At 43.0% G+C, this 23902-nt stretch overlaps 1 protein-coding gene across 1 annotated transcript in view; it reads left to right on the plus strand.

Moving 5' to 3' along the window:
- Positions 1–23902, plus strand: part of NR5A2 (nuclear receptor subfamily 5 group A member 2) — a 127427-nt gene that overhangs the window by 21205 nt on the left and 82320 nt on the right.

Here is a 23902-nt window from a genome sequence, read left to right on the forward strand (position 1 = left end):
GACTTTTAATTTAAAGGTTTCTGTTTAAAGTTGTGTGTGTGCGCGGATGGGCTGGGGAATGTGGAAGCCACGTGCAAACGGAAAACGGCGCTTTCCGTGGCCGTCTTCACCTGGCACTGTGATCTGCAACAAAAAAATTAATCTGAACGGATCCGAGTAAGTTACTAGGCTACCCCCAGCCTGCTGTTAGGATGCTGACCGGTCCAGCCCTACCCTCTAGGCCTCCATGCCGCGCGTACAGACAGCTAATGGTGGGGGATCACTCGGGGGGGGGTGGGGAGCAAGCAGAATGCACTGTTAGCTGTCAGGCCCAACCCTCTGAGTGTGGAACCACCCTGGGATAGTCAGGGCGCTGTTTATCATTAAAAACCAAACCAAACCAAAGCTTCCTGGTGCTCTTAGGTTCACGACTTTGTCCCTTAAGAGAACAGGTAAGACATTGGAAAATGAAAATGAAAATGAGAATTTTACATACAGCCGAAATGTTAGGAAATGTACAAGTGAGGAAAGCACAGCCTTCCAAGTCAGAGGAAACCAGTTTGCGTTAGATCTTTGCTACTTAGTAACTGTCTTTGTGGGCAGGTCCTCAATCTCTGAGCCTTAGTTTTCTTGTAGGTAAAGTTGTAGGTGTGGTGTTTGGGGGGTGATGGAGGGTATGATGGGAATAGCAATACGTGTACTGAGGTTTTTAGAGTAATAAATGAGACTATATGGGCAAAGCCTCTAGTCCTAGGAACCCAGCCTATATTATATACTTAATAAATTGGTGCTATTTTAAAATTGCTCTTATTGTTTTATGACAAGTGTGTGGAGGTATTACTCTTATATTCAGGAAAAAAACATGCACTTGTACTCTGATTAGTTTGACATTGGAAAACAATATTACCACATGTGTGGCAGAAAGTAAAATTGTATAATAGTCATTAACTGCTACCAATTGAGGACCTCAAATTTGTCGGGCGGTTAGTTGGTGTAGGATGGATGCAAAGGGGAATAAGACAAAATATTTGCTCTCAGAGATTTTATGATAAAAGACAATTTCATAAATATCTATTCCAAAAAAAAGACTGTTGAAGTTTGTTTCACAAAAGCGTGGGGAAAGGTTATCAAGTGAATATAGAGCCCCCCAGGTAGGACTTTAAGAGTGCTAGGAAAAAACTCTCTCCAAATTTCTCTTTTCTTTTTCCTGTAATTAAATTGTATGAGATTCCTTTCTAGGGCATGAGAGTTCATATTTGGCTAAAATGTAAACACTTTTGAGAACGGGACATACTAAAGCACTGTCAGTCATTTATACTGTTGTTTAAGGCATTTATCAGTCTTTCATGAGAATATGCTTTAAAGAGGGAACAGATATAAACCCTGGGGGTGACACCTGTAAGGGGTGGGAGGTGCTCCCAGGAGAAAAAGACAAACTGGACCCACTTCACCATTTGCCTTGGGCTTACACTGATTCTGTTTAAGTATTTTCCAGAGAAAGAGAAGTAGAATTTCAGAATAACTTAGGGGTCATTTAAATATGGAGCTGTGAGGTGACCATTTGCTTCAGAAGAATTCCTTTTCCTTTGTTTATAAATTTACTTTGTGGAAACCAGACCAAGGCGTTTGAAGCCAGCATGGAGACGTGTGTTGCCGTGTATTTCTCCAGGGCAGAGGGTTTCAAACTTCTGAACTAAGACCTGCAGTAAGAAATATATTCTACCCTGAAACCTGGTGTACCAAACACATCACACACACACACACACAACGCACACACGCGTACAACTGAGCCAGAGTTCCACTAGACAGTACATGATTTTGTCCATGCCATGCACTCTGATATTTTCTGTTCTGTTCTGCTTTAGTCTAATTTATTTCATGCTTTTAAAAAATTTCTGGTCATGACCCACTAAATTGATTTCACGACCCACTAATGAGGCATAACCAGCAGTCCAAGAAACGCTGCTCCTGGAAAGGTGTCATGGACCTTCTGCTGGGCGTTGTCTACCTGCCACCACTAAGAATGACTCCTGGACAAGACCTCTCCCTCCCGGCCTGGCCTCCAAGACATCCCCGAAACCTGCAGCCCGGTCCCTGCCTACCTTCCTGCAAAACTTGTGATTTTTTTTTTTTTTTTAACCTTGCGATTTTAAAATATCGTGTGGGAAGATGAATGCTCCCCTTCACACATTTGTCTTTTTCTTGTTAACTTCACTGCAAATCACCCATCAAGCGATACACTTATAGGGCAGATCAGATTGCTTATACCTCTACAACCCCAAGATGAAAAGGCACATATTTGCTCCCGGAGAGTAATAGGATAATAAGGCAATTTTGCAAATGACCCCTTGCACACTCTCCCAGGACAAGTTAGACTCTCTCCGTGGATAAGAAGAGGGAATACAGATTCCATTTGTTTACTATTTAAGGGATCAGAAGGGCCAGAGGAAATTTGGTGGGTTGTTTTGTTTTTCTACTTAGTTACAAGGTGCAAAAAGGGATATTCTGGTTCCCATTCAAAATATTGGAACGGGAAAGAGGAAAGTATAACTCCCAAACACGTATCTTGAGACATAGCACATGAACAGCAAAAAAAGAAAAAAAAAAAGCAATATACTCATAGAAAGCGTGCAATTTCAGAGCTGGATGACAAGCAGGGAAACAGAGATAGAGGATACATGCAAGTGAGCGGTTTCGTTTTTCTCTATACCTGTAAGGAAGGAACAATCCTGGTCTCTAGCCATAATCATGGCATGGAAAAGCTGAAATTAACACCCTGAAACTAGTAGGTTTCCAAACAGCGCTTGTGCGTCCAATGATACTCCTTGCCTAGAAACCACAGATTTTCCAGATCTGGAAGAGACGGTGGGGGTCGTTTGATTCTCCCCCCTCCATTTACATACGAAGAAGCTGAGGCAGGGGGCCTGTGGCTTGTACCAGATTATACAGCTACCGAAGGGCAGAACTGGGACTGGTAGATTCAGCTTCCAAGAAGCTGTGCTTCTCCGCAGTCCTGCCCCCCACCCCGCAATGCACACACACAAAGAAGCCGTGTAACCTTTGACTCCAGAAATACACGCCTTTGCAAGTGAAGCTAAAGCAAATCTCCACGTTATCAGAAGTCCATCACTACCACCCAATTACTAAATCACTAAATAATCAGGGAGATAGATTTTCTCTGAGCCCAGACGACCCCCTGGGAGTGAGTGAGTCACTTTAGAAAGCTACTATAATTCTCGCAGGCCACTGGGGCATCATTCAGTGAAGTGCATCTACCAGCCGGCAATTCTGAGCCCTGGAGGAGTGTCCAGAGCTCTCCGAGTGCCTTTCCCTCTGCTCACAGCCCTTCTTGGGGAGAATCAGGGGCGGCAACCACGTGCAGTTCTGCTCAGCAGGAAAATGGCTAAAGGAAGTTATGTCCCGGGTCCTCCTTGATGCTGGGTGTGACAGCAAGGGCTCCTTTTTATGTATGTTTGCAAAAATAGGAAAGAAGAGAATTTAGGATTGCAAACAGTTGATAGATGGGCCACGAATTACTGAAGTATGACGATATTTTGGGGGTAGTATCGTACATTCGCTATACCTTCAAATTCTTTTTTCTTTTTTTTGGCTGCGTTGGGTCTTCATTGCTGTACGCGGGCTTTCTCTAGTTGAGGTGAGCGGGGGCTGCTCTTCGTTGCAGAGCGTGGGCTTCTCATTGCGATGGCTTCTCTTGTTGCGGAGCATGGGCTCTAGGTGCGCGGGCTTCAGTAGTTGTGGCACGCGGGCTCAGTAGTGGCTCGCGGGCTCTAGAGCGCAGCCTCAGTAGTTGTGGCTCACGGGCTTAATTGCTCCGCGGCATGTGGGATCTTCCTGGACCAGGGATCGAACCCGTGTCCCCTGTATTGGCAGGCGGATTCTTAACCACTGCGTCACCAGGGAAGTCCCTCCCTTCAAATCTTTAAACCCCATCTGTCTTACAGTGGCCTATACTTTTGACTTTTCCTTGTGTTTTTGGAAATTAAGAGCAAATTCCAGAATCCCCCCTTCCCCCCGCCCCGCCCTGCCATATCATAGAAAGCACTGTCTTTGTGAGTCAAGAAGATTGTGCTTTTTTCTTTCCGTTATTTTTCTCTCATCTGCGTCTTGAGTATCTCATAAACACAAGAGCAGTGAGAAAATAATTCCCACTTTGTTGAACAGCTAATGAATCTGGAGGCTTTATTTGATCTTCTAATGAGACCAGATGTCTTCAGAGGATTCTGGGAATGGGTATAGAAGAACTTCCCCTCCGTGAATGATTCTGATACATGGAGGAGTAAAAAAAAAAAATTCTAAATTAATCCTGAGTGAAACACATAACTAGTGTTCCTGTGGAAAATAGGGCTCAGAGGCTCAGGGAGTTGGTGCCAAAGCAATTCAGCCGAGCCGAAGCCAGTTTTCTCGAAAGTGAGGAGACTGGGGGTGGGAGCAAGTCTTTTCTCTCTGCTCTGGTGCGGAAGCTTTTTGAGCAGAGTTTTATTTATTTATTTTTAACACCCTAGATCACTTTTCCCAAGCCTTAGTTCACTTCTCCCAACCCATGTAGGTCTGCGGTTTGAGATTTCGCTGGATTTGCCCCAATTTATTTTTTTCTTTTTATTGGAGTACAGTTGCTTTACAATGTTGTGTTAGTTTCTGCTGTGCAACGAAGTGAATCAGCTCTATGTAAACCTATATCCCTTCCCTCTTGGACCTCGCCCCCTCCCCCCCGCCCCGCCCCGCCCCGTCCCACCCATGTAGGTCATCACAGAGCACTGAGCTGAACTCCCTGTTCTATATAGCAGGTTCCCGCTAGCTATCTGTTTTACACACGGTAGTGTATTTATGTCAATCCTAATCTCCCAATTCGTCCCACCCTCCCCTTCCCCCCCACCCCCGTGTCCACATGTCCCTTCTCTACGTCTGCATCTCTATTCCTGCCCTGCAAATAGGTTCATCTGTACCATTTTTCTAGATTCCACATATATGTGTTAATATACAATATTTGTTTTTCTCTTTCTGACTTACTTCACTCTGATGACAGACTCTAGGTCCATCCACATCCCTACAAATGACCCAATTTCATTCCTTTTTATGGATTTGCCCCAATTTTAAGCCATGTTTAATGGACTTGCTTAACCCTTCTTGTGTGTGTGTGTGTGTGTTGGGGGCAGTGCATGCATCATGTTTTCCCACATTCACCCGCCGTCCTGCTCCCCTTTGATTCCCCTTGAGCTTTGGGGTTCAGGGTCACATACCCAGAATTATAGTTTGTCACTTTACTTACCTGTGTTTTCATTTCTTTGGATGCAAAGTAGTTCCCCCTGGAAGCAAATGATGAGCATTGAAGTGATTTCCCATCAAGAGGGGAGAAGTGTTTCTATCTGAAGGCAAATTAAAATATCTATGACCATTCAACCTACTCATCAAAAAGAGATCAGAAGAAAAGAAACCGACCCTTCGTAGGTTTACAAGGAAATGAGAAAACTGGCTTTTCTTCCGCTGGGGCTGGGAAGTTTTCTTCTGCCTTTGAATTTGGAGGGAACATTCCATGTTCTGATTCCATGACTCGGGGCTCTTCAGGCATCAGACGTCTGCTTCTGTGATGCCCTCCAGGCAGACCTGGCACAGAAGCCTCTGGGCTGGTTGATGGTGCTGAGAATGTATATGATTGTAGCCTCCCTTGCTTGTACAGGCATGGGTTTTACTGCACCCATGTCGGTTACTGATTGAGAAATCCATTCTTAAGACTTTAAAGTCTTCTTGGTCACTGTCCCATCAATACCTGCTTGTGCTATAGGTGTTGTTCTTTGGTGGAAATGGCCCCCTGACTGCGGAGGTGTGGCTTCTCCACCTTCTGTGTTCCTTTTTAAAGTATTACATTTGCTTTATTTAGAGAGGATGCATCTGCAGACTGCACACTCGGTTTAGACTCTTAACTTCTCGAAGCTTGGTTTCAGCGTAGCCAGGCGCTAGTCGTTTCCTCCCTGGGAGGCCAGGAGATTTGGTCGAAGCAATGACGATGGCTTTATACCGGGTTTGCTTGTTCACACGCCCGATATGCTTCCTGTTCCTTTTGATCTTTGACTGTGTTGGGTCTTCGTTGCCGCACGCGGGCTTTCTCTAGTTGCGGCGAGCGGGGGCTACTCTTCGTTGTGGTGCACGGGCTTCTCATTGCGGTGGCTTCTCTTGTTGCAGAGCATGGGCTCTAGGTGTGCAGGCTTCAGTAGTTGCGGCACGCGGGCTCAGTAGTTGTGGCTCGCAGGCTCTAGAGCGCAGGCTCAGTAGCTGTAGTGCACGGGCTTAGTTGCTCTGCGGCATGTGGGATCTTCACAGACCAGGGCTCGAACCTGTGTCCCCTGCATTGGCAGGTGGATTCTTAACCACTGCGCCACCAGGGAAGCCCCCTGTTAATCTATTTGTTATCTACCAGCATCGTGGGGAGCATGGGAATAGCCAGCCGTACCCAAGGAACCCGTGTTTAACTGGCTGGGCCACTGTCAGGCATCTGAAATGAACAATGAGGGTAGGAAGAAAATGGGCATCTTCCTTGCTCTGCTCAAGGTCAGGTGGTGAAGGGAAGAGAGGTCCCTTTTACTGGGTGCTCACTCTTTGCCTGCACTAGGAGTGGGTGCCTCGGGCCCTTTTCTGGTCCACTCCTTAGGGCAGCTCCGGGAAATGAGGACAGGACAAGGTCTCCTTTGGTCTTAGAGAGGGAGAGGGAAAGCCCTTGACCACTGCTGTCACATAACATGGTCCTTCCAGAGGACACGTCCATCCCTCCCTTATGGGCCCGAAGAGACACGGAGTTAATTGATTAATAAAAGTTTGTTAACTAGGTTTTTATTTTTTAATTTTTAAAAATTTATTTTATTCAAGTATAGTTGATTTACAATGTGTTCATTTCTGCTGTACAGCAAAGTGACTCAGTTATATATATTCACTTTCATATTCTTTTCCATTATGGTTTATCACAGGATATTGACTATAGTTCCCTGTGCTATACAGTAGGACCTTGTTGTTTATCCATTCTATATATAATAGTTTACATCTGCTGATCCCAAACTCCAAATCCACCCTTCCCCCAAACCCCCTCCCCCTTGGCAACCACAAGTCTGTTCTCTAAGTCTGTGAGTCTGTTTCTGTTTCATAGATAAGTTCATTTGTGTCATATTTTAGATTCCACAGATAAGTGATATCATATGGCATTTGTCTTTCTCTGTCTGATTTACTCCACTTAGTATGATAATCTCTAGGTCCATCCATGTTGCTGCAAAGGTATTATTTCATTCTTTTTTATGGCTGAGTAGTATTCCACCATATATACATATATATGTGTGTGTGTATATATATGATATATATATATATATATTACATACATACACATACATACACACCACGTCTTCTTTATCCATTCATCTGTCGATGGACATTTAGGTTGTTTCCATGTCTCGGCTATTGTAAACATTGCTGCTATGAACACTGGGGTGCGTACATCCTTTTGAATTAGAGTTTTGTTTGAATATATGCCCTGGAGTGGGATTGTAGGAAACTCTATTTTTAGTTCTTTAAGGAACCTCCATACTGTTCTCCATAGTGACTGTATCAATTTACGTTCCCACCAACAGTGCAGGAGGGCTCCCTTTTCTCCACACCCTCTCCAGCATTTATCATTGTAGGCTTTTTAGTGATGGCCATTCTGACCGGTGTTAGGTGTTACCTCACTGTACTTTTGCTAACTTGGTTTTTTTTTTTTTTTTCTTTAAATTAAGGTTTTCCAATTTATTATTAGCTCACCCATTAATCTTACGGTCAATCTCTATTCTGCACAGAAAATCATTTAAAATTACATATTAGAATAAATGCTTCTAAAGACCTAATTTTTTTATTACATGTTTATTGGAGTATAATTGCTTTACAATGGTGTGTTAGTTTCTGCTTTATAACAAAGTGAATCAGTTATACATATACATACGTTCCCGTATCTCTTCCCTCTTGCGTCTCCCTCCCTCCCACCCTCCCTATCCCACCCCTCTAGGTGGTCACAAAGCACCGAGCTGATCTCCCTGTGCTATGCGGCTGCTTCCCACTAGCTATCTACCTTACGTTTGGTAGTGTATACATGTCCATGCCACTCTCTCGCTTTGTCCCAGCTTACCCTACCCCCTCCCCATATCCTCAAGTCCATTCTCCAGTAGGTCTGTGTCTTTATTCCTGTCTTACCCCTAGGTTCTTCATGACATTTATTTTTCTTAAATTCCATATATATGTGTTAGCATACGGTATTTGCCACCTCCTAGAGAAATGGAAATAAAAACAAAAATAAACAAATGGGACCTAATGAAACTTCAAAGCTTTTGCACAGCAAAGGAAACCATAAGCAAGACCAAAAGACAACCCTCAGAATGGGAGAAAATATTTGCAAATGAAGCAACTGACAAAGGATTAATCTCCAAAATTTATAAGCAGCTCATGCAGCTCAATTAAAAAAAAAAAAAGCTAACTTGGTTTTTAAACAACCAAGTTTTTTAGTCAAATAATCTGTTAGTACCAGCAAAATTAACCGAGGCACTTGAATCGGTTGGGGGATGGGTGGGGATCTGGAATGAGAAAGATGGAGAAAGAGACAAAGACGTGGGGAAAAAACACCTCAGCAGGTAACCTGCCCCGGAGGTTGGAGCTCCATTAATAGGCGAGGGTTTAGGGAAGACTCAAGGTTAACAGAAAATACTTCCATTTTTCCTCGACTGCAGAGTTTGGATAATAGGTGAGAAGAATACCCGCCATTTATTGAGTTTTTACTGTGAGTCAGACCGTTGTTAAGTGCTTTACCAGTACTGTATCTCACTTAATGCTAATTAATCCCTGGGCAACGGGCATGTTTGCTCCCAGGGTACAGAGTAGGCTACCAAGACCTAAAGATTTTCACCGATTTGCCCCAAGTCCCATGGCTAATAAGTGGTAACAATGTCATCGAAACAAAAAATGTATATGGCGGTCTTTTGTAAACTATGCCCATCTCAATACCGCTTTACAATAGGTCTTAAAGGACCTCTATGACTCTTAAACTACAGAGAGCAGTTTCTTAAATTGGCCCAAGAACATGTAAATTCTTTCTTTCTTTTTTTAATTGGAGGGCCACCTTGTAGGGCTGGAATCCGGAACCGTTTGCATTGGAGAAGATGAGTTTGCCATTGGTGGCAGACTCTGGAGATTCTAAACCTTCATCCGTAAAAGGGGCCGTAACTGGGGGGGCCGCAGAACCAGGCCATCGGGTGCAGCAGGGGTGCGGTCTTCTCGACTTGGGGACACTGGGCAGGCTGTCCCCGCCGCCCCACCGCCAGTGCCCAGCACCGCTTCCTACCGCGTGATCAGTAGAGGCAGGTGCATCAGTCTGTCTGCTTAGAAGCAGGTACACACTTGTTTGCTGAGAACAACGAGGGTCCATGCTCACTCCAAGACCTGCGTCTGCCCAGCAGGGCACACGAACTGCTCACAGATCTTACAGAAAGTCCGAGACGTTCATTCCTCAGTGTGGGGGAGGGAGAGCTCCCTGAGTCCCTGAGCCCCAGGACCCTGTCTGCCCACGGTGTCTGCTGTTATACAGAGTCAGGTTATGGGTGACAAAGCCACAAACATGACTCGTGTGTGACACTCCTTAACACAATTTGAAGGACTTTGCCCTCTGAACCTGTGAGGTAAAACAGGTCTTCCTATTTTCCTGGGTAAGTGAAGGATGACTGTACTCCTACTTACTCTTCGACGACTTGGGAAGTCGATCATACAAGTCTTTGAGGGCTCCACATCCATTTGCAGAATGGCTGCATGGAAATTGGGCATTTGTGCTATTGTTCACGTTAAAGACATTAATGTCTAACCCAAGAATACCACCCACACTCGAGAACAGAGACGTACACGGCATCACCTCTGCCAGCAGCTGGGTCTTTCTTAAATGACTGATGCTTAAAACCTAATTCTCTCTGCACTTCTGCCTTTTCCGTGCACCAGGCGAAGCTCAGGCCGCCTGTTCATGGGTCCCCAGCCAGCTTCTCTGGAGACACTCGGACCTTCTGTATCATTTTCCTGATTTTCTCCACTTTCCTTCACCTCCATCTCTCCTTTTCAATCTGCCCAGACTCCCTTTCTCTTTTCTCACTCACATGGCTTCTCCTCCTTCCCTCGGGATGCCTCAGCTTCCTAGAGGCACCTGCAGGCATTGCTTTGTACAGCATCGTGGTCCCTGGGACCCCTGTCCTCGGCTGCATCTGCGTTTTCCCTGCAGGTGGAATGTGGTGGACCAGGAGAGCACCCGAGCCCCGTAGGTCTGAGGATGGGAAACAGTTGAGTACATAGACCCTAGGAGTGGGCTGCATTCAAGCACGTTCCACGTAGATGGAACGTCTATGTGGCCCTGTCTCTGGGTGAGGGGACCCCACGCAGCGGGGTCTTCTGTTGGGTGTACCCTGTAACGCCCGTGCCAAGACAGCTTCGAAATTCTCCTTGTTTCTCAGCAGCGGTGCGTGGCAAGGCCCCGCTACCTATGTACGTTGTGTAGCGACATCTCCACACAGTCCCACAAAGGTGCCAAGGCGTCCCTTCCTTTGAACTTCCTCCCTGGAAATCATTTTCAAATGCCACGTTTCCGACCTCCCAGGACCAAGTGTGTGAGTTCTTCACGTACAGCGTCCTCTGAAGGGACAGCCAAACACTTGGAGGAGAAATTGCACAGATCTGAAGTGCGCAGGACCTCTGGGCCGTGCTGCTGTTCATTTCTCTCCAGAAACTAAAAGAACACCACGTTAGCTCGAATATTTAGAAGTGTCACCAGGATTACACAACATTTGGGATTAACTTTACAACCAACCTTGATCCGACTTCTAATTCCGTAAGAATGCTTTTTCTTTACATGACAAATGGACTCATTGGCCAGTAGGTCTAAAGTCTGTCTTTTATTGCACAATAAGAGCGTTGCAAAGGCAGAAGGTAACCCCAGATGGGTGCCTCTTGTCTTTCATTTGGGGAGCGCGGAGATAGCTGGCCTTTCATCCAGTGGCTCACAGAGTTGAGTTTTGAAGTCTACGGCGGGACCACCTCCGGTGAATTGACTATCACATTTCTAAATACCCTGTTTACAGAATACTTTACCTGTGAGAGCAGGATAATTATTTCATTTAAATTTTTTAGGGGGGGATGAAACACAGAAGGTACCAGATCCGTGTTGAATGGATACACCCAAGGTGTGGAGGAGGACGGGTTGGGAGGGATGGGGGTAAGGCAGCAGAGATAACATTCTGTCTTCACTTTGAAGCGACGTCAAATTGCTAATTGGTAATCGGAAGATTCTCAGGATTTCAATGTCTTCTTAAGCAGTGTTCCTGACGTGATTGATACAGACACACTCACATTCATTTGGTAAAAAATAATTCCACTCACATATAGGTTTTGGGTCCCACGTGGATAGGTTTTGGGTCCCACGTGGTTCCCCCGGGCAGAGCTTGTGTGTATATAATCACAGAGTTTTGAGTACATATCCTGTTTTCAGATGTGTTCCCTGAAATGTTGGCTCATTCTAAGACCTGTTTTATTTTGACCACTGTATCTTGCCTCGTCTAACATCACCACAAATCCTCCTTTACCACACACATCCCAGCACCATGGTTGTGCTTTTTGGATCTGTAGTCGTGATGGATAAGAGGCTTGGCTTATTGCCTAATTAAAAGAAAAAAGAAACCTACTAAATATTACATTTCCCCTTGTAAAATAATGATATAGATTAGTGTTTGTGCAGAAGTGTTGGCAACAGAACTCTTCAAAAGTTTTCCTTCGGGTGATGAAAGCTGTTATATTATTTTGACTAGCTAATCAAATATAATTGGGGAGCTTGAAGTACCTTACATTTTCCTTGTACAGTTATCAAAGCGGGAAATGTAACTCGTGGAGCTGATGAAAGGCCTCTCTCTTCAATTATGAACCTTACAGAGGGAAGAAAGAACAGTTCTGTTGCTAAAAACTCAGAGCTTGAAATGCCCCTTAATGTTAATTGCTGTAATAGCTAGTTAACACATTATTATACATTTTAATTGATTCTTGCTCCAGTTTCGGAGGAAAAAAAAACTCTGGATCTGTGCGGCAAGTAAATTAAGGAGGGAAGATGCTTGGGGACAGTAGTATTACTGTTTATATTAGGTTTAAATCATGCCAGATATTTGCAGTACAAACGGTAGCCCTCACTTTTGTGGGGTCTAACTTGCTTTAAAAGCATTAATAGTTTGCACTCATGTATTGGGGTTTGTGGTTATGAATGTTTTCAAAGGAGTTTTATTTGACCATTGAGAATTCCTTTTATGGTTTTATCAATGACATGTCACAATCTTGAAAACATAACTTCATTCCAGTCATGTATTCGGATGGGTTCAGCTGAGGGTTGGCTTTTGAAAAGAATCAAAACATATTACACCTGCATTTCACTCACCAGGACGTAGCATTTTTTTTTCTTTCGGGTTGAATCCCACTCTCAAGCTACCTGTAAAACACTTCTGGCATAAATGATGAGTTGTGACCTAGGATTAGGACAGATTTCAGCTTTTATTCATTTATGAATTCACTTGTTCACCCCCTCGTTCATCAAACCTGTAACGAGTTCCTACTGTGTGTCGGTCCCCTTGCTACATTATGGCAGACGAGACAAGTGGGCCTGGCCGGACACAAGTTACATCCTCCTGGGCACTTTTCTCAATTAAAGTCAATGCAGCACCAAACACCACAGCCAACCCTGACTCTGAGAGCTTGTGCAGCTGACTGTGCTTCCACTGATGTGTGAAATGTACTGGAACTGGAAAAGACGATTGACTTCTCATAGACAGCAAGCCGACCTCTGAGAAACATGGCAGTAGTCCAATAATGATGAAAACTGAGAGATGGAGGTGTGTCCAGAAAGTAGGGTAAGCTCTTGGGGGGCGCCTACCCAGCCTGGGGCAGGGGAGGGGGAAGTCTTGGAGGATGAGTGGGAGATGCCAACCAGATGAGCAGCTAGAAGTGAGGGGAGTCAGGGAGGCGTCCCCAGCAGAGAACGGCTGGTGCAAAAACGTAAGGCCTGTGCACTGTACTTTGGGGACCAGGGCATAATTCCCGCGGTGGGAAGGTGAGCATGTACATGGGAGGTGGCTGGACAGGGGACCAAGGTCACTCACATGGGCTCTTAAGTAAGGATTTTATTCAAGGCAAAGGGAGGCTACCATGGGAAGTTGAGAAGGGGTGACCCAGAGGGATTGGAAATGTACCACAGGGACTGTTGGACATAATGCCTACTGCTTCCTTTTTTGTTTTGTTTATTTATTTATTTTTGGCTGCGCTGGGTCTTTGTTGCTGCACGTGGGCTTTCTCTAGTTGCGGTGCACAGGCTTTTCACTGCGGTGTCTTCTCTTCTTGTGGAGCACCGGCTCTAGGTGCGTGGGCTTCAGTAGTTGTGGCACACGGGCTCAGTAGGTGTGGCGCTCGGGCTTAGTTGCTCCGCGGCATGTGGGATCTTCCCGGACCAGGGATCAAACCCATGTCCCCTGCATTGGCAGGCGGATTCTTAACCACTGCGCCACCAGGGAAGCCCTGTTTCCTTTTTTGAGTTCAGCTTTGGTGTGGTTTTCCCTCGTTTCCCAGCATTTAGCTGAAATACATTCCAATGATTTCTTTTTGTGTATCACTTAAAACCTTGTTGTTGTTGTAAAGAAGGCATATAGTTGATCTCTTTTCTGTATAGTTTATTTTTGCTATTCTTTCCAATAGACCTTTTCCTTCTAGGTGAATTCCAGTTAATTGGTGACATGGATATATTTGAGGTCTTGGTCTTTGTTTCATGTTTAATTTAAACAGATGCGACATTTGAACATTTCTTCAGTATAACACGTGTTTTGACCAGGAGGGTTTTTCTTTCTAACCTTACACTTATCTATTGCTGTTTATTTCATAGTCATGGATTTAGTGGCACCAAATCAGTTTATATTCGCGTTATTGGGGGGAGGGTGCTATCTAGCCCAGTGGATCTAGAGTTATCACATACCAGCTTTTCAAATTATTTGTTCGAATCATTCATTTATTCATTCAATACATGCTAATTAAATACCCACTAAGCGCCAAGCCCTCCTCTAAACCAGAGGATGCTGTTGTGAACAAGACCAGCTGGGTACCGTTTTTATGGACACTCGCTTTGTAGTGGGAGGGAAGCAGATGATAAACTGCCTAGAAAGATCCTGTGAACAGTTAGAATAAATGAGTGAGGAGCGTAGATAGGAAGAGAGGGAGCAGTTAGAGGGCTGCAGAGAAGACGGACGTGAAGGGCGGACGCTTGAACTGAAACCTAAACAGCAGGAAAGAACCAGCCTTGCTAAATCTAGAGATGTAGCCGTCCAGGCACAGGAACAGCAAGTGCAAAAGCCCTGAGGTGGAAACCAGCTTGGTATTTTCAAGAAACGTGGAGAAGGCCAAAGTGCGTAAGTCAAAGAGCTGGCAACGTGCAGCCCACGTAGGGCTTGGATTTTCTTCTGTTTGGGATAGGAACTCTTAGGATTTTAGGCAATGGAGTGTCTTCATCGAATTTCATTATAGGAAATGTTGCTCTGGCTGTAGGTGGGAAATGGGTCAGGAGGAAGCAAGAAAGGGCGTAGGAGAGTCAGCAGCCCAGCGGCTTAGACAGGGCATGGCGGTGGGAATGGGGAGAAGCGGATGGACTCAGGACACAGGTTGAGGTAAAGCCGACGCAATTTTGCTCAAAGGGGCTTTGGGAGAAAAAGATGAGACAAGCACAACTTGGGTTTTTGGCTTGAGCCGTTGAGAGCCATTTGTTGAGAAGGAAGGGGAACCAGCATCTCTGGGAGCAGGGGCTGCCAACTTCCTAAAATGCTCCTGGGACAGATAGACGCAGAGGCCAGGGCTGGTCCTTAGATGCCTGCTTTGGGAACCCCTGATTATTCTGGAGAACACAACTAAACCACCCCGTGCAGATAAAGAATCCAAGCTCTTCTTAGAGGCCAGGATTCTCCACACTCCCCTGCAGTCTACTTCAGAGTTTAGCAGCAGTCAGTATGCTCTTTGATTTGCAACTTAAACCCTTCCTTCTGCAGAAGTGTCACCCCCTCTGTCATAAAGTCAAGACAGGAGGGTACCCTTGGCTTGATTCTAACCTGTTACTGAGTTACAGCTTGTTGAGTTGCAGCTCCGTGAAAACCTACAGATATTGTCATTAAGGGATTCAAACTGATTACAGTAATCAAGACACAGGAGTCTGGTTAAGACTGGACCCTTCTGCCGACACAAACTGACCAGGATGCAAATTCAATCGGAGTGGCACCTCCGGAAAATTAGTGGCTGAGGACGTTCACTGCTTGATCCCACGTGACTTTCCCCTTCCAAGAACGTAAACCAGATTTGGACCATCGAACCTTTAAAAGGATTTTTCTTACTTCAATATGGATTCTCTAGAATTTGACCCCAAAGTTTGAGTCACCACCGTGACATGGACCCAGTTTGTTTTCCTCCACAGTCCTTTTTATGAGGAGAAAATTGCTAGTTATTTTAAATATTCTTTCTAAGCTTTATCTCCAATCCTTTCATTATCTTTGTTGCTTTTCTAACAGCTTTCACTTTTTCTGTAGTAGTAATCAGAGATAATCTAAGCTATAGTCTTTCCAAAGCTTCTCTCACCCCAGCGCAGAGCAGTGGTTGGTGTTTGGACAAATCCAGGGATTTACCTACAAAATTATAGATGGGCATGAATATGCCAGACATACCAGAATCAATAACCCTGCCAGCAGCAATGAGTGTTTTATCTACTCCGAAAGGACTTTGTTTCCCACTGTTGAGCACCTTACTTAATTTACTTCTAGGCACTGAAAAAACCCTGATACTATTTTGTCCAGTATCTTTGCAGTTGAAGCACCTTCTTACCCACTCACTTATTAGCCCAAGTCAGTGGTCACTTGCAACACAGACTGACCTCAGCTTTGTGGACCCTGAAACTTAAACAATTTGGGAAGCACTCGATGAAAACAAAAACAAAAATATCTTCTCTTTTGCACATTTTACAAACTTTAGTCCTTGTGCATAGAATTGCTTGGATTCCCTCAAGAGCCTGGAGAGCGCTCATACATGGGAAGGTTCCTGAAGCTTAAGCTCATTCGTTTCAGGTATAAGTGCCTCTGATCTGCTGTCTGCTAAGGAATTTCTTGCATAGGTCATCACTGGGGCTAGGAGGAAGGTGGGGATAAAGAATCTGCGTGGTGGTCCAATAGGATTTAAGTGTAGACCACCCAGATTGAATAACACAGATATGAAGCCCAGACACCTTCACCGAGTTTTCTTTCTAAAAATAATTCCTCATTGGTCATGGGACAAAAGATAGTCCTGCCTGTAGACTCAAGACGTAACTACAGCATCGTTAGATGCTCTCTGGGTGGTCCACCTTCTCCTCGCCTCGGCTCACTGACTGGCCGCTGTGACACCTCATCCTATCCGACCCCGCTCTCCTTGCCCTAAGAAATGTCTCATACACATATCCAACCAGTTTATGCAGAAAGTGCTGTTAAGTTCTATTTCAGTTTTGATGAAGGATTCATAGAGAATTCAGACTCTCCGATAACAGTAGTACTTCGTGTACATGCAGGTGCCACAGTGATCTCATGAGAAACGTTAGGGGTTTCCCATGGTGCGATGAAAGAGGATATAAAGGTTGGGGGCTCCTCAGATTGGAAAATTTCAGTTTTTTCCTTCCTCTTAGAATCACATTGTAAACTATTACGTGATCATACATTTCCTGTTTGATTTTATTTACCCAGTCTTGACTTACACATCTGAGTAAAAAGACCAGAACTCTGAAGGGATTCGTTAGAAAGAACATTGGAAAATAGGATCTCTATCTGGGTCTCAGTACTATGCGCGCATCCGTGAGTGGTTACCTCTAAGCTGGACTTGTCGGCTTTCAAATGGGACCTTGCAGAATGTTTTGATGAAGAGTTTAGTCTCGAGAGCTCAACATTCAAAACAAAGTTTAAAGGTTTTGAGAGGTTTTTAAAAAGTGAATTTTACTCGCTTCTAGTATGGCTAAAAACATGAACTGAATTTCTCAAGTGTTTTTCATTTGTGAGGTGGTATGACTATATAAATTGTGCAGAAGAACTTAAGTTTCTTGCCAAAACAAAAATAAATAAATGAGATGGTAGATGTGTTCATTAACTAGATGGGGGGAATCCTTTCAAAATGCAGCAGGGAGGGATAAACTGGGACATTGGGACTGACGTACACACACTACTATATATAAAATAGGTGACTAATAAGGACCTACTGTATAGCACGGGGAACTCTACTCAATACTCTGTAGTGACTTACATGGGAAAAGAATCTAAAAAAGAGTGGATGTGTGTATATGTATGACTGATTCACTTTGCTGTACAGCAGAAATTAACACAGCATTGTAAATCAACTATACTCAATAAAATTTATTTTTTAAAAGTAGATGTATAATCAAATCATCACAATGTACACTTTAAATATCTTACAATTTCATATGTCAACTAAATACATCAATAAAACTGAAATAAATTCATTTATTTATTGTACAGGGGACCAAAGGAGTATGTATTCGTTGAATGGACGGGTAACAGGGTCCCTTTGTGCATTAATTATGGACTTTTGTTTTGAGGAGTAGTTAAGGTAGAGAGGAAAGACAGTCTAGCAAATTCTATGAGCCAAGTCATATTTTGGAGTGTCTTGTGGTTTTTATTTCTAAATAAACTACAAGTCAAGAATCTCCTTTAAATAAAATGATCAGTCAGAGGTTTCACGGACTGTTCCTGCATAATAACGTTTAATAGAAAATCTCTTCTAAAAATGGAATGTATCAATGAATCTGGATTAGAGCTGATTCAGGTTGCTGACTCTTCGTGGGAGCATACCCTACCTCGTGACGTATAAACATGAGTCGTGGCAATGGTCATTAATTGAGAGAATTCTGGAAGAATTTGTAGGGCAGAGGAGAAACGCGTTGACATCCTTTGGAACAAGAGAGTGAAAATGAATTTATTTTTAAAAATTTTTATTGGAGTATCGTTGATTTACAGTGTTGTGTTAGTTTATGCTGTACATCAAAGGGAATCAGTTATACATATACCTATATCCACTCTTTTTAAGATTCTTTTCCCATATAAGCCATTACAAAGTATTGAGTACAGTTCCCTGTGCTATACAGTAGGTCCTTATTAAAAGGAATTTATTTTTTGAAATGAGAACAGACTACCCACTTTTCCAGATTCCTGTCCTTTTATGAGATTTTTTTTTTTTTGAGCCATTTTCTTCTTTGGTTAGGAATTATTTACCCAGATGACTACCTAGTAAGAAATTAGAGACCAGTCACATTATGTATAGAGCCATTTAGATTAACGTTCTTTGATTTCTAAATCAAATGTGCCACACAGAACACACTTTCACAGTGTTATATCCACAAAATAGTGGCTACATCACGGTGCTTATATCCACAAAATAGTATTTCACATGGTTTTGCAGTAGGTTTTTCCACAGCTTTGAGCCCTGACCCGCTTCACTTCAGGAGGAAGGAAAAACCCCACTAAATCAATGATTAGCTTAGATCTGAAAACACTTTGCTGCAAAGGTGTAATATCTTTTTACAAAGGTTTCTGAGGTAAGGAGTATTTGTTTAGCTTTAACTTTATCAAAATAGAACACTAGGTAAAAACACATTGAAAGGGCACTTGAAACAGCAGAGCTGCCCCAAATCTATTGTTCCGTTACATTTGAGGGTCGGGCAAATCCAGTTGTTAAATTATCTCACGTTGAGAATTGGTTAAATAAATGTTTATTAATTGCTCCCACTTTTCCTGACTCTCTTAGTTCAATCAGTTTTAGAGCAGAGAAGTAAAATATATATATATATATTACAAGAGAGCTTATCCTCTACTTAACTGCTGATTATTTCTCTAAATAGACTATCTTCTTTTTTTCTTGTAATTTTTTTTTTTTTTTTTGCGGTACGCGGGCCTCTCACTGCTGCGTCCTCTCCTGTTGCGGAGCACAGGCTCCGGACGCGCAGGCTCAGCGGCCATGGCTCATGGGCCCAGCCGCTCTGCGGCGTGTGGGATCTTCCCGGACCGGGGCACGAACCCGCGTCCCCTGCATCGGCAGGCGGACTCTCAACCACTGCGCCACCAGGGAAGCCCTTTCTTGTAATATTAGTTCACTTATTTACTGTATGAAAGATTCATTAAATTCTATAGTGCTTTACAGTTTTCAGAAGCTTCACACACATGATTTCATATCATCGCAGAATAACCCTCCTCACCCCTATATTGCCCCACCCCCTCATCAACCTGGTAACCACTAGTTTGTTCTCTGTATCTGTGAGTCTGCTTCTTTTTTGTTTTATTCACTAGTTTGTCATATTTTTCAGACTCCATATATAAGTGATATCATACAGTGTCTGTTTATTTTTCTCTGACTTATCTCACTTAGTGTAATGCCCTCCAAGTCCATCCATGTTGCCGCAAATGGCAAAATTTCATTCTTTTTTATGGCTGAGCAATATTCCATCATATATGTGTACCACATCTTCTTTATCCATTATCTGTTGATGAGCACTTAGGTTGTTTTTGTGCCTTGGCTGTTGTAAATAATGCTGCTATGAACATTGGGGTGCATGTATCTTCTCGGATTAGTTGGGTTTTTTTTCCGGATGTATATCCAGGAGTGGAAATTCTGGGTCATATGGTAGTTCTATATTTAGTTTTTGAGAAATAGACTATTTTCAATTTAAAAAAATACACTTGTCTCCATTCTAGTGGATTTAAAGCTGTGATGCAAAGCAGAGCTGATATTCAGGAAGACCGCAGGGGCCGGTACACCTGGGTTACTCAGCATCTCACTCCTCCCAGACAGAGCCAATGATAATATTTAGAAGATATTTTTTTCTGAAGGTCTTAAAAGTTGATCAGTTTAAAAACAGATGTACACAGGCTATCTTGCATTTGATTTTGTGATTAAAACAGTCTGTGTTGTGTTATGAAGGAATCCAGGGACGTGGGACGCTGCTTCAGGTTGACAGAATGTGCTTGTCTCTTGTCTGATATGAGGGGGAAATTGATTTCTCTTTGCTATGACTGTCTTCACAAGGAAATACTTATAAACAGATAGGCTCTAACTCATCAAAAATCAAGGTAATAGATGGGAAAAGAATTTGAAAAAGAATAGATACATGTATGTGTATAACTGAATCACTTTGCTGTACACCTGAAACTAACACAACATTGTTAATCAAACTATGCTCCAATATAAAATAAAAATTAAAAAAAATCAAGGTAAAGAAACAGCAGAAGTAAATCTCGCAAAATTGATCTTCCTGATTTTAGATACTTCTTATACCAGAATACCCATTAGCTACAAAGGGAATCCCTAGGTGGGACCATTTACAGAGACTGTATTCGAGCAAGCAGTTTGGGGGGCAAGGGCAGGGAGAAAATGAGGCTTTTTTGTGGGGGCTGTGTTGGGTCTTCCTTGCTGCGCGCAGGCTTTCTCTAGTTGTGGTTCGCAGGGGCTACTCTTCGTTGCGCTGTGCAGGCTTCTCACTGCAGTGGCTTCTCTTGTTGCAGAGCATGGGCTCTAGGCGCGCAGGCTTCAGTTAGTTGTAGCGCATGGGCTCAGTAGTTGTGGCTCGCGGGCTCTAGAGCACAGGGTCAGTAGTTGTGGCGCACGGGCTTAGCTGCCCCGCGGCATGTGGGATCTTCCCGGACCAGGGTTCGAACCCGTGTCCCCTGCATTGGCAGGTGGATTCTTAACCACTGTGCCACCAGGGAAGTCCCAAGGCATTTTTTAATATTATATTTTTAACCATATTATATAGCCGTCAGATATGTTTTTAAATGATAGTCTGTTGATTAACAAACTCCTTGTGGGTTAGTTATAATAGCAACTTTGCTTCAATATCAAAAGACAAAATTTGAGTGACTTGAGGATACATGTGCTGCCACCTAAAGTGAGATTCTTTTAATCAAAACATCTAAAGGTCAAATAATAATAATTCATATAAAATTTGGAAAGAACACACAGTTGTATACCCCTCCCACACCCCACCATTGAAATCTGTTTTTAGTTAATAGGAAATGGGAGTAAAATATTTTATTGAGTCTAAATATAGACTTTCATATATTAAAAGAAATGCTATTTACAGGTGATTTGTTACTAAATAAAATCTTGGAGGGACACTTTTAATTACCAGAATGGTAAGGTAACAGTAAACACGGGAAATAGAAATGAATAAAGTGTTCACAGACTCACACTGCTATAAATAACCCCCCAAGTCTGCTACTATTATTAGCATGGATGAACAAAAGAAGAATCTAGAAATAGAAAGGGGAAGAGCTTCTCGGAGAGCCTTGTATTCCATGGCATAGGAAATATTTCTAGTGAGCTCAAGAATTTAGGGGGTTAATTGATTTTTAAAGAGGACATTTCCATGCTATCTGTTTGCCAAGGAAATTCTTTTTACTGGCATGTTTGTAAAGTTGGCCGGCTAATATTTCCTCTGGGTGACAAAAGGTGTGATGAAGAATTTTATCTTGACCTCCTTACTAAAATCGGCACTGAGGGCTTGCCTTTTTGTTAACTTCTTTGGTTATTATCAGATTATATCTCTAGAGGATTAGTCAATGTGGCTGAAGTTGGAAGGGGCAGTGGACAGCCCTGGACCGAGAGTCAGGTCTCAGCATCACCTGAGCCACCAGTGAGCTCTGGGTCAAAGCACTTACAGATGTGTCCCTGTGCCAGTTTCCTGACTGACGCATGTAGCAAACATGTATTGAGCCGCCAGGCCCAACGCTAAGCAGTGGGGTTACAAGGTAAATAAAAGTACCTGGTTCTGGGCTTCCCTGGTGGCGCAGTGGTTGAGAGTCCACGTGCCGATGCAGGGGACGCGGGTTCGTGCCCCGGTCCGGGTAGATCCCACATGCCGCGGAGCGGCTGGGCCCGTGAGCCATAGCCGCGGAGCCTGTGCTCCGCAACGGGAGAGGCCACAACAGTGAGAGGCCCATGTACCGCAACAACAACAACAACAAAAAAAGTACCTGGTTCCTGCTCACAGGCCATTTGTGGCTGGGAGGGCAGACCTGGAGTTTACAAAGAATGTATCATAGAGATAATCCCTATGCAAGAACACAGGGCAGAACTGTACTCTATCTAAGGAAAGGGCACTCAGGAAAACTTTGTAGAAATGGGGCCATCTGAATCAACTCCATCTTGAAGGATGCCTCATTATAAAAAGGGATGAAAATGGCTGTGCTTGGTTATCTTACAAGGCTCTGGTGAGGATCCAATGGCATGATAAAGGTGAGTTGAAAAACATAAAAGACAATATAAGCATAGGCTACTACTGTCCCATATGACACATAAAACATTTCTATTTTATCTTATTTTTTATAACAAAGGATTCACATGCATAAATAGTATTATACATTGTCTGCTACGTTTTTTTTTTCTTTTTTCATAACTAGTGATGAGTGCAATTGTTTGAGAACTGATTATAAAACTGTAGTTAAGTGACAGAAAAACAGATGTCTAGTACTTTGTTTTTGTTCAGTATGACCCAGAATCAAAAGAAGAAAAGATAACTTCCGCAAATACAGCTTTATTTTTCCATATGTGGTAATGATAGGAATTACTTTTAAAACGGTTATATTTGTGGTGATTTTCAGGATATGAAGTTATGACTTTGAGGTATTGAGTATTAGTAGATTATTATTTTTAAACACAAATTACTTATGCACAAACTGTGTGTTTTCTGGTGAAAAAGGTTATCTTTCTTAGGCAAATGAAGTATGAGATTTACCTCTCTCCAGTAGAAATTTATTATTTTCTTATCCTCAGTTGGATAGCTGCCTCTGTGATTTAGTGATTTATTCAACAAGTATTTTTTGAGTGCCTATTATGTGCAGTGTCAAACAGGGCAAACAGTATCTTACAGAATACGTTCCAACACGTCTTTTTAGAGGGAAACATTTTTTTAAATTAATTTTTTATTGGAGTAGAGTTGATTTACAATGTTGTGTTACTTTCTGCTGAACAGCAGAGTGAATCAGTTATACATATACATATATGCACTCTTTTGTAGATAGAATGAAACATTTTAAAAAATACATGGAATTCAGGCATTGATTGCATTTCCCCTCAGCACCTCCATGCATGTACGTGAATCAGTGTTTGACCCCGAAAAAACAGGGAAGCCTCTTTGCTTCAGCAATATGCAAATTAATTTGGAGTATGCAAATAATTTGAGCAGACAATGAGTTACCATTTAGAATTACCATTGTGAATCACTTTTACTGCCGATATGGTTTTTGTTTAAAAGTAGACGTGAAACAGAGAAAAGGTGTAAAACAGAGGAGAAATCTCTCCTGTGCCCTTGCACGGCTATTGATAGGTTAGCATAAACCATCGCCGGTACAGCCAGGTTCAAGTTCAAAGGCACAAGCCCCACGTCTGCATCCTGTGTCCCCCCCTCCCTGTGTTCTATGCACACTGGCTTTTCTCCCGGAAGCTTTTCACCTTCCTTCTTTTAACAGCTTGGACTGAGGTGAGGATTCTCTAGTCAGGAGCCTTTATGAGCCCTGTGTTGCCAGGTTTCTAAAAAGTGTAAGCATGGTAGTTTGAATTTAGAAAAAAAAAAATACCAAAGTGTATATAAAAGCTCTTCTGGTTTCATTTGATTTTTTTGTTAAGAAACAATGGTGTTTATTTACCATGTTCGGCTTAGAATTTCTTTGGTTTCTCGGTTCTCTCAATTTTTTCCAAGAAACTAAACTCAATCACAACCTTAGCAAACAAAACGGTTTGCAGTTGAGGGTGGGTGAGGAAGTTATATGAAGATTGAGTGGGAACG

The sequence above is a fragment of the Orcinus orca genome, chromosome 1, assembly GCF_937001465.1.
Source record: "Orcinus orca chromosome 1, mOrcOrc1.1, whole genome shotgun sequence".
Lineage (NCBI taxonomy): Eukaryota > Metazoa > Chordata > Mammalia > Artiodactyla > Delphinidae > Orcinus > Orcinus orca.